Source organism: Triticum aestivum, chromosome 4A, assembly GCF_018294505.1.
Source record: "Triticum aestivum cultivar Chinese Spring chromosome 4A, IWGSC CS RefSeq v2.1, whole genome shotgun sequence".
NCBI classification, from domain to species: domain Eukaryota; kingdom Viridiplantae; phylum Streptophyta; class Magnoliopsida; order Poales; family Poaceae; genus Triticum; species Triticum aestivum.
The window spans coordinates 4,171,893-4,182,788 of NC_057803.1; the positions used below are offsets into that span (position 1 = coordinate 4,171,893).

The 10,896-nt window shown below is 46.4% G+C and overlaps 1 pseudogene; it reads right to left on the reverse strand.

Annotated features, from left to right (window-relative positions):
- Positions 1-959: 959 nt before the first annotated feature.
- LOC123081531 (probable flavin-containing monooxygenase 1) lies at positions 960-3,996 on the reverse strand (annotated as a pseudogene).
- Positions 3,997-10,896: the final 6,900 nt, after the last annotated feature.

The window sequence follows — 10,896 nt, forward strand, 5'->3', positions numbered from 1 at the left end:
GATTTTGTGAGTGCTAGGTTGTCCGCGGGTGCCCTATGTGGGGTTTGTTATCTACGTTTTCGTTTGGTTTCCTCTAATTAACCTAACAACTCTCTTCTTCTTAGTCAACGAAAATGACAAATCCTTGCCTCATTTCAAAAATCATACAGAGATTCATTGGCACTTTGTTTCTCTACACTTCTACAACTCACACATGGTGGTATACTGTAAATGTTTTTGTAGTGAGGTAGCCATGTTAGGACTTAACGACGTATCCAACAAGAAAACACACGCCAACCAGAATGTCATTTAGCTCGGAATAGGCTTTCGCACCCCTAGAAATATAAAGGCACAAATGATCGAACCGACACAAACTGATGAGGAAACCCTCAAACAAGCAGGCTGAAAGAACCAGAATGTCATTTGCAGCAGAACATAAACAAAATGAGGAATTTCATTGCATGCTCATAGATCCAATAGTTACATCGACAAGGAAAAAATGAACTACAGGGGGGCGTACATGATGAATCAGATTCTACAGTAGTATAAGTAATCACACAAGGACAGACTACAGTCTACATGCTCCTCGACAGTTGGAATATTCCCTGAGATCAATCCATCGATCTTGTGGGTCGCGGGCGAGACGAGACCTCCTCGATCGAGGTCGCGAGTCCTTAACCGAGCGCTTCTTCGGTTCACATGACACTTGATACTATATAATTATCATGCATGACCTAGTCCTTGACTGTTAGTCATCATCGATCCCCAAGGACTTACACACTGTAGTACTACTACCAGTACAGGAATGACGAATCTTATTAGGTACGTGTATACATATATTCTTGTTAGCGATTGATATTACTATTAGCTACCAATGGAATCACGTAGGAGTATATATGTATGTTCTTTTTACTAAAATAATGTATTATACCGGCCGCCGCGTGTATTGATGCGGACGTTGTACTACGCGTACGTATGAGTTACTGCTCCTTGTAGTCCTTGTTGTTGTATGGCGCGAAGAGCTCGGCGATCCAGTTGGCCTTGCGGAGCGTGGCGGAGCCCAGGTCGGCGCACATGCCGTCGCTGTCGTGGATGCTGTAGGTGGAGATGCAGTGGCGGCGGTAGAACCGCGTGGTGCGGCGCATGGCGTCGGCCTCGCCGGCGACGTGCCCCATCATGGCCTTCACGCTCGGCAGCTCGAACCGCCCCTCCAGCAGCCCCGACAGCCACCGGCACCGCAGCTCCGACGTGTGCAGGTTCGACACGCTCTCCACGAACCCCACGAAAGCCATGTTCGGGATCAGCGGGTGGATCGTGCCACTGCGGGAAAAAAATTGCACGTCAGCATTGATCGGTGCATATATGTTGGAGCAAAAGATAATCGCAGCCCTATACACGTACCGGTAGAGCGGCATCATGGAAGACTTGCCGACGACGAGGTCGCGGAAGGGCTTTGGCAGGACCTCGCGGAGCTTCTCCTTGCCCTCGAAGCCGGTGGCGAGGAAGACGAGGTCGGCCTCCACCTTGGTGCCGTCGTCGAGGACCACGCCGTTCTCCGAGAAGCACCACCCGGTGGAGGCCCTCTTGAAGCGGACGAGGCCGCGGTCCGCCATGTCGAAGAAGCCCTCCGGGAGGATGGCCATCTGGCAGCTGGCGTAGTCCTCTAGAAGGGGTGGTCCGGCGTCAGACCGTACTTTCCCAGCGGCAGCTTCCACGACAGGTACGACTCGATGAACTTCGACACCCCTGACCGCTGGACCACAAAAGTTCAAAGAACAAGACGTTGCTGTCAGATTGTGATATGCATGCATGGTCTCGAGCATGCGCACGTGCATATGTTAATACGTTCATACGTATTTCCCAATATACGTGCATGTGTATCATGTACAAGTTTCACGCTGTGAGATGAATTCTGACGCACACATACCAGTGGGCTCATGAGGCGGCAGACGAGGGATCGGAAGAACCCTTGGTTGGGCCGCTCGTAGAAGAGCTGAGACAAGCGTGTGGAGTAGAACATGGAGAATGGCAAGCCCCAGATGGAGTACGATGGCACCACCCAGTGCAAGGTCCGTACCAGCATCGTGCACGCCTGCCCTCCCTCGCCTGCAAACAAACAAGCAAACGCGACCGGTTAATCGATCGATCCATACCATATGCTTCTACTACCAATTTAGTATAAATTTATACTAAATTAGAGACAAGTAGGAGGGAGTATTACTCCCTTCGATTCCAAAATAGATGACCCAACTTTGCATTAATTTTGTACTAAAATTAGAGCAAAGTTGGGTCATCTATTTTGAAACGGAGAGAGTATGTTTTAAGGAACCATTAAAATGTATAGTCAAGTGAGTTCGTCAGGAAGCTAACTACCAGTCATGCATGCGAACAATTAGTTCGGAAGGTTCGTTTAGAACGGCAGATAATCTTTTCTGGCAAATCTGCTACTTGCGTCTAGTGTACTTTGAACTTGTAAATGCAAGAGACCTACCTAGGCATCCACTGTCTAGTCTTGGTTAGCTAAACTGTCTAGTGTAGAATTATACTAGATGCATGATGAAGTGTGCGATGGGTCAAGACAAGAGTGCCCTTTTCTGGAACAAAGTATCCGACTCTCAAATCGCCAAGGCACATGTCACCAAAAATGGTACTCCCTCCGTTCCATAATGTAGCGCATATAGATTTTCTACAAAGTCAAACTTTATAAACTTTGACCAAGTTTATAGAGAAAACTATTTATATCTACAATACCAAATGTATATAATATGAAAGTATGTGTTGTGATGTATCTAAGCACACGTATTTGGTATTCTAGATGTATATGATTTTCTCTACAAACTTGGTCAAAGTTTATAAAATTTGACTTCTAAAAAAATCTATATGCGCTACATTGTGGAACGGAGGGAGTATGCATTATTCAGACATCCACTTCATCGAATGATGGGACTCTTCTACAATATTTATTAGTATCCTGTTTTTGTTTTGTTCAGCTCTGCGTGAACTTGCTTAGCATATTCTTTTTCTATGATTTCCTGGTATACACGCGTTTACACGAGTACGATAGCTTATCTTCCTTGGCTAGCTGCTAGTTTCATGCGTAGTTCCATGTTGAATTTTGTCCATGTTTTAGGAGAATTTTTGTTCAAACCATGTTAAATCTTTCCTATGCATAGCTAGGAGGAGTATGCTTTCACGCACCTTGGTTTGCCTGAGCACATTCGTTGGCTAGATCGATAGCGCTCTTCTTGTACCCAACCACCACAACCTTCTTGCCTCGCATCAGCTCAACGGTCTCCTCCTCGCTCAGCTTGCAGTAGTCCAGCGAGTGCATCACCGTCCCCTTGAACACCTCCGGCCCCTTCCCCGGCGGGAACACCGGCATCCGCGGCACGTCGCCGTACTTCCCCGTGCACATCACCACGAACTCGAACTTGTAATACTGCACATTCCCGTGGCAAAATATGCGCGTGAGATCGATTGAATTGATCAGAACATGGTGCAAAGTATCTCGAAACAAGGATGTCAAAGTATATATGGTACCTGAACGGTGTTCGAGTCGCCGGTGACGATGCCGACCTCCCACATGGGCTTGCCACGGAGCGGATCCTTGCCGGTGCCGCTCCACAGCTCGGTGAACCCGGCTTGGGCGCCGCCGAGGAACTTGATGTCCACCACCTTGGACCCAAACGAGATGTAGCGCCAGAGGTCGAACTCGTCGGCGTAGCCCTCGAGGTAGTCGACGATCTCGGTGTGGGTCGGGAACGAAGGGTCGTCGCGGTTCTTCCAGGAGTAGTCGGAGAACTCGTAGTCCGGGCGGGGCGTCTGCAGCCGCGTGGTGCGGTAGACGCAGTGCTTCCACACTCCGCCGACGGACGGCGTCGCCTCGAACACGACGGGGTCGTAGGCCGCCATCTGCTTGGCCGCGGCCAGGCCGCTGATCCCACCACCGATGATGGCCACACGAGACACCGGAGGCACGGCCTCCCTCGTGGCCCGCGACCCTTGTCCTTGCGCCATGGCCATCGTCTACCCGAGGTGTTGGATGGAACTGGCTGTGTGTGTGGTGATCGAGGTGATCGAGGGATGTGTGCGCACTGTGGGTGCTTCTTGCGGGCGTAGGAGGCTGCGAGAGAGAGAGAGAGAGAGAGAGAGAGAGAGAGAGAGAGAGAGAGAGAGAGAGAGAGAGAGAGAGAGAGAGCTGCTTCTTGCACGCGAAGGAGGCTTCGAGGGAGCTAGAGCTAGAGCTGGAGGCGCTGTTGAGCTAGAGCTTTGTGTGCGTTGGTGTCCACAAGGGCGAGGCCTGGTGTATTTATAGGGTCAGGAACTCAGGATGCATGGGGCTGTTGAGCTTTCCACTGTGTCTCTTAGAAATCGTACGGAAACGTAGAGAGAGAAGAAATGCATGCAGACGCACACCAATGCCTTGAGAGAAAAACGATGCACGACACCGTCTAACTTAGAACGAAAATGACCCGTATAAAATTCGGAAATTTGCACGCGCACGCACCTGCCAAGCCGAGCCCGGTCGCTCGATTGCCTCGTGATTCATAAAATAGTTGGATCCACACGAGGACATAGTAAAAAAAATAAGTTTAGGTTGTTGAAACTTATGAGTTTTTATCTAAAACTTGCAATTTTCTCACTCGCTTTTACCAAGTTTCACAATAAAATTTTAATATGATTTTTTGTCGGTCGCAGAAAAAAAATCATAATTTTATTGTTTGTGCATGCTAAGTTTTAAGAGTTGAAACTTAGTATTTATTTTTAAAATTCATCATAACATATTCAAAATTGATCTTATTTGAAAGACCTCGTCATGAGAAACATGAATATGGAAACATAACTTAATTTGAATTTTTGTACAAAAAATAAAAAAATTGAAAATCAAAAAAATAAAAGCACATCCAAGGTGCTGCTTACAGTGAGACCTGCATGCCACAAATCCTCTCCAGTATAAATTTACACCATGTTTGTCACTTCAAGATGGGGTGCCAAACATTATGTGTACACAAAATTTGATAAAATAAAAAGGACTGGCTAGGGGTAAGTTGATTGAAAAAGTAATTTGGGTCAGATTTGTTTTTAGCCGTCTGATGTCGAACAAATGCCCAGATGGCCTTTCTCAAACTCATGCCTTCTTGTTCATCTTCTTCCGCAACTGCCCCACGAACCACCGGCCAAACCGTCAGCCTTCAGCGCGTACGGCCTACGGCGCTCCTAGGCCAGCCTCGCCGCCCCACCTTCCCCTCATAGATCCCTACACCCCGTACCATCAAGTTTCTTACTCGCCTACGCCCGCTACAGCTCGTTCCTGCCCGAGACATTGCTAGTGTCCCCGGTGTTAAGATATGGTATTGTCTATTTCTCTTCATCGGTTCAGACTTTTGGAGTTACTAGTTGGAGAATGAGTTCAATACTCGGGCCTCGCTATCATTCGCGTGGGCGCCCCCGGCGATGTCCTCGGTGCTACCCGTTCTCACATGCTTCCTTCTCCACCGAATCGACTGGCCCAAATTCAAAATTCGGGTGATTGCCCTCCAAGAAAACTTTGAGTTAGGGTGTTAAACATTAACCATGTGCTATTCATAAGCTGCATCCAATCAAATTTTGTGTGAGTCAATTTATGTGAAGAAGAAAGGAGAGCGGCGCAGAGCAACAACGCCGGGATGGAGTCGGCGCAGAAGAGAGCAAGGAAGCCATGCCGAGGCAGGAACGACGCAGTTGGTCGCAGCGTCCCCAACGAGGCCTCATTAAGGCTTGGCCGGAGATGGGGACATGGTGGCATCGCTCGTGTAGCAGGAAAGAGGGTTCACATGTTTGAGGGAGGGATGGGGTGGTTTTCATTTTAAGCAGCTTGGCTTAGACCGCGCCGAACTTAAGATTGGGAGAGCTTGTCGGAGACAGGAACAATGAGGCTCCCCGCGGCATCACCAGCGGAGGAGAGGCAGGGGAGGAGAAAGAGATGGGCTCGCTGTAGGAGAAAAATGGAGGTGAGCTGTTGGATTGAAATTCAAGTGTTTGGGCTACTTACGAAGAGACAATCCTTAAACATTGTACATACACATGAAAATTATCAATGAGATGGAATTTGGACCTGGTGTCCTCTGCACCATGGAAGATGTACCTTGAAATTCAATTTTTTTGGGAGACTTACAAAGAGGCAATCCTTAAACAATATACATACACATGAAATTTATAATGAGAAGGAATTTGGACCTCGGGTCCTCTGCACCATGGAAGATGTACCTGGTACTCCCCTGTCCACCCTTATGCATGCATGCACTGACTCGGCAACACCCATACATTGAATGTTACAAAATTTCATTCTTAACAAAAACTAATCTACACGCACTTACGTACTGTATATGTGCTACACTTGATCACCTCAGATACACCGACCGTAAACTGGCCATGTCCTTTTCGGCCACATGACATTTTTTTTATCATGGGTTCACTCATGCATACATGCATGCATGACCGTGTCAAGCCGGCCCCTCCATCTCGTTCTGCTGATCATCTGGATCGGGAGAAACTTTGGACCGGGGAACAAGGAAAGGGGTGTGTGTAAATCGTGCGGCCAGCGAACTCGACCGTGCCTGCCCATTTTTGGCTACGAGCGCGCGCCTACATGCATGGCTGAATATATCTCGCGTGTCTTGTCCCGTCGCCAGCTGAATGTTCCTTTCAGCCCTATCTAGCTAGCTAGCGTGACCTTTAATTTGGCTATTGCCACGTCCAGACGTCCTGTCGCGTCGTTTCATCCGTGCTAGCCAGGTGCATGCAGACTATTCTTTCCCTGTCACCGCCGTATGGAAGCAGCAAACCAAAACTAATACGGTGCACAATGTTTTTTGCTCCCGGCCGACTAATTCAACAAAATACATGTGCTCAGTGAGAAGTAAGTAAAGCAGTGTGAAATAAATTTAATAAAATGTCACAGTGAGAAATAAATTTAATCTCTTATTGCGGAAAAAAGAAATGATGCATCGTTGCCAGTGAGAAATAAAATTAAATTTAATCTCTCATTTGGGTCTCCATGCACATATACTAGATATCCTACAGTTCACAAATAAGCAAGTGTTCCCTGAGAAAACAGATAAGCAAGTGATCTTTTCGACACTGAAACGTACTCTACTAAGAGATCTACCTTTTTTTTGGCGAAAAACTTACGATCTATTTATCTTCAATCATGGCAGTACACCAAACATCGAAAATAATAAAAATTACATCTAGATCTATAGCGATGACTATAAACATTGAACCGAGGCGAAGGCGCGCTGTCGTCATCATCCCTCCTTTGCCGAAGCCGGGCAAAATTTATTAGAATAGACAGTCGAAAAGTTGTCGTGCTAAGATCTCATAGAACCAACGCACCAGAACAGTCAGTGGCGAAGCCACGTTGAGAGGAGTGTGGTTAATTGACCACACAGGTTTTTGGAAAATCCTTTTGTACACAAGTAAAAATCATGCAAACATTTCTTTAAAGTTGGTGGAAACACATGTATTTGACATCACATATTTGAAATGACATCACAGACTTCTGATCCTGGCACCGCCATTGAGAACAGTAGCCGTTGCTGATGAAGAGTAGTATAGATCGAAAGGATCCAACCTTCATACGTCCACTGACGACTAGCGAACATATACCTAGCTATGGTTTGGAAATTTGCAGTCAAAATACTGGCTTGAAAGTATTTTTACAGTAAAGTTTTGTCTCACGCTTGAAGCTTCGCGGACTCTGAGGGAACGAGAAAACAACTTGAAAACTTCAATACAAGCCGTGGTACTTTTCTAGGGATAAATCCAACTACTGTGCTGAAACTCCTGCAATCCTTGTGAACTAGTAGAAGCTAGTAGTAAACAATAAAGAACTCGGTCCATTTTCCTAATTTGAATTTTGCAACACATTCCACGTTAGTGTCGTAGCTAGGTATCACTTCTTTTTTTGGCGGGGGGCTTCGCTTGTTTAAAACCCATATTATTTTTTATTTTCATGATGATCCCACCAAGGAAAAGAAATTACTAATGTGTAACTTTTCGCACTATTTCAGACCCACAAAGCTATACATATATTCTCTAAGTTGAGTCACTTATTTTGAAATGAAGGGAGTATATCACTTCCTTATCTCCCCGCCGTAACGACAATATCAATCATATAATCACCCCTGATTATTATTATGCGTGAGATCGATATACTTCACCAAACCAACATGATTAGCTGCCGGGTCATTGTATCGAGAGTACACAATTAATGTGGACGTATGTATGTCCACTGCTTATGAACTACAAAAACCAACCAAGAGACTCGATAGGGCTGACCTTGCACACGCATATGCATACAGCCAGGCATAATTAAGAAAACCGGGAATTAGGTCGAGCAGCAAGTGTGTGTTGCATCTGAACTTTCTCTCAAGACCGTGTCTTCAATTTGAGCTAGCTTTGACCTCGGCGTGGACCGTATATACAATTAGTACACTGATTAGGTTAGCAATCGTCGCTGATACATGCATTAACGAATATATATCGGCCACATGATCCATTATGATTGTATCTGGTGTAGTTGTTGCTTGATTACATGCGAGATTAGGTGGATTACGATTTAGTGGCGTATATAATCCTGTGTAGTATTAGTTTTGTGCGACCACTGCAGAAATCTATGTATGCCACGTACAGCTGATGCAGTACATCTACCTCGAAAAGTGAACCAATTTGCATGACACTTTCCGATGCATGGATATGATCGGGTTAGCTATATACATGTAGTAAATTAAAATATGCAATGCGTACATAATACTTGAAAAAAAGTACTTTAGATGGATGACGTTTACAAACATTTCTTGGAACACTGGAATAAATTGGCTAGTTCAATTTGTATGTATATAACCAACTTGCTAAGTAATTGATGTGGCGTAGAATTATAGGCATGCATTAGCACGTGGAGTTGCAAAAAAAGAAAAATGGCCGTACACGACGAAAAAGGGTTTCCCCGCTTTATATATAATGCAACCATCACCACAACATTCAAGCAAGACGATACAAACGCACTTCACCACCGCACTCAACGCACACACCTAAGGCGAGGTACAAAGGTGCCGAGCACCAAAAACACCATCCCAACGATGATCAAGCACCTTAATGATAAGCCGAAGACCACCATGAAGATGAGCAATCCACCAAGGAGCGGTGAGATGGACACGGCCGGAACAAGGACTCCAAGATGATGCCATCAGGAAGGATATGACCGTAGGAAGCCGTCACCGTCTGATCCCTAAGATCAAGTTTTCACCCGGAGTAACACGAAAGAAGTAGGAGCACCACGACGGAGCCTGCAAGGAGGAGAATGACGTCCACGGACACCACCTCCGTCGGCCAGTACCGGGACTGGGCAAGTGATGAACCCCGGTGCTCCTACCCCTCCATCGCAACCCCGCTCCGTCAACCACCCACATCCATGCCGCCCAAGCAAACATGGCTGCCCGCCCGCACCCGAGTCGCGTGGTCGGCCCACAACCAACGCGCCTCCCACCGCCAGAGTCGCGGCCCTGCATCCAGACCGCCCCGAGGACCATCAAAGGTCATGACTTTGAACAAATTTGCACCCCAACCGCCTCCGAGACCACTGGCAAACCACCCCGCCTCGAGCGATGCCGGAACTGAAAAAACAAATAAGGATGGGGAAGGAGGAGGGGGGAAGGGGAGTGGTCCACGGCCATGACCAGCGATGAAAGAACATGCGGTGCCCCCATGTTTGGTTTTGGTAATTGATGACAATCTCTATGGACTAATGGTTGCCTTGAGTTATATTTGAAGGTTTTGTCCATAGGCTTTTCTTGGAGTACATGTGTTGGTTTCAAGGAGAGTTTCTGTTGACCAAGGTGCTATTAAGGGATTATCCAAAGATTGGTCATGTGAGAGTTGAGCTTATTGCAAGCATGTCTTGAAGAAGAAGATTGTGTGATCATTCATGTTTACCTTCAAGACATCATCCAAATGAAGAGAGTTGGAAAGATTCAAGGTTGATCAAGACTAAGTCAAGAGTGAATCAAGTTGATCAACTCACAAAGCGTAGAAGATGTACCGAGAGGGATCAAGTGATCCCATGGCATGGTAAGCATTGTCCATTGTGCTTTGTGTACTAACCCATGGTCTATGTGAGAGTTCTATGTGGGGTTAGGTACGTGTTCATGGGCTTGCATCAAGAGGAAGATATCACTCAACCCATGGAGAGGATGACATCAAGTGGTGACCGTCATCAAGATTGTTGGGTGCAAGTTCAAGTGGAGCATCACGAAGAGATCAAGTGCTTGAAGCTTGCCATCCATTATGGTGTCAATGGACTTGTGAAGATGTGACGAAGAGTGGCTCACCCATAGTGGAGTATGGGGGAGCAATCATCTAGTCTCCATCGAACCAACGCAATCAAGAAAGGCGGTCCATCTTGAGGAGGACAAGATCGTCATCATCTAGCTCAAGTGGATCATGTGCAAGGCAAAGGTTTGCCCTTGATAGGTTTTCTATTTTACTGGTCTCATGGTGGTAGTTGGGAGACCGGGTTATAGGATCGATAGCCGTACTATCAAGGGGGGCTCTCAAGTGAGTAGTTTGATCGTATCGTTCGTCGAGAGCTCAAACCATTGCATCCTTGCATCATGTTTCTTGGTTGTTGTTTGGTTCTCTTTGTGAGTCTTAGAGCTTATGGTCATCTTGATGACAAGCTTGAGTTCATCGAAAACGGAGTTTGCATGCGTCTTCTTTGATGTTTTCGGTGTTGGAGGTTTTACCGGTCTTATCCGAGGAAGGGTCCTCACCTTTTTCTTTTGTGCCTTTTCTAATTTGCTTCTTATTGACATTTCTATCAAGATTGTGTTAGCCTTTGTCGCTAGCTTTCCAACAAACTTGGTTTCGTTGAATTCGGAG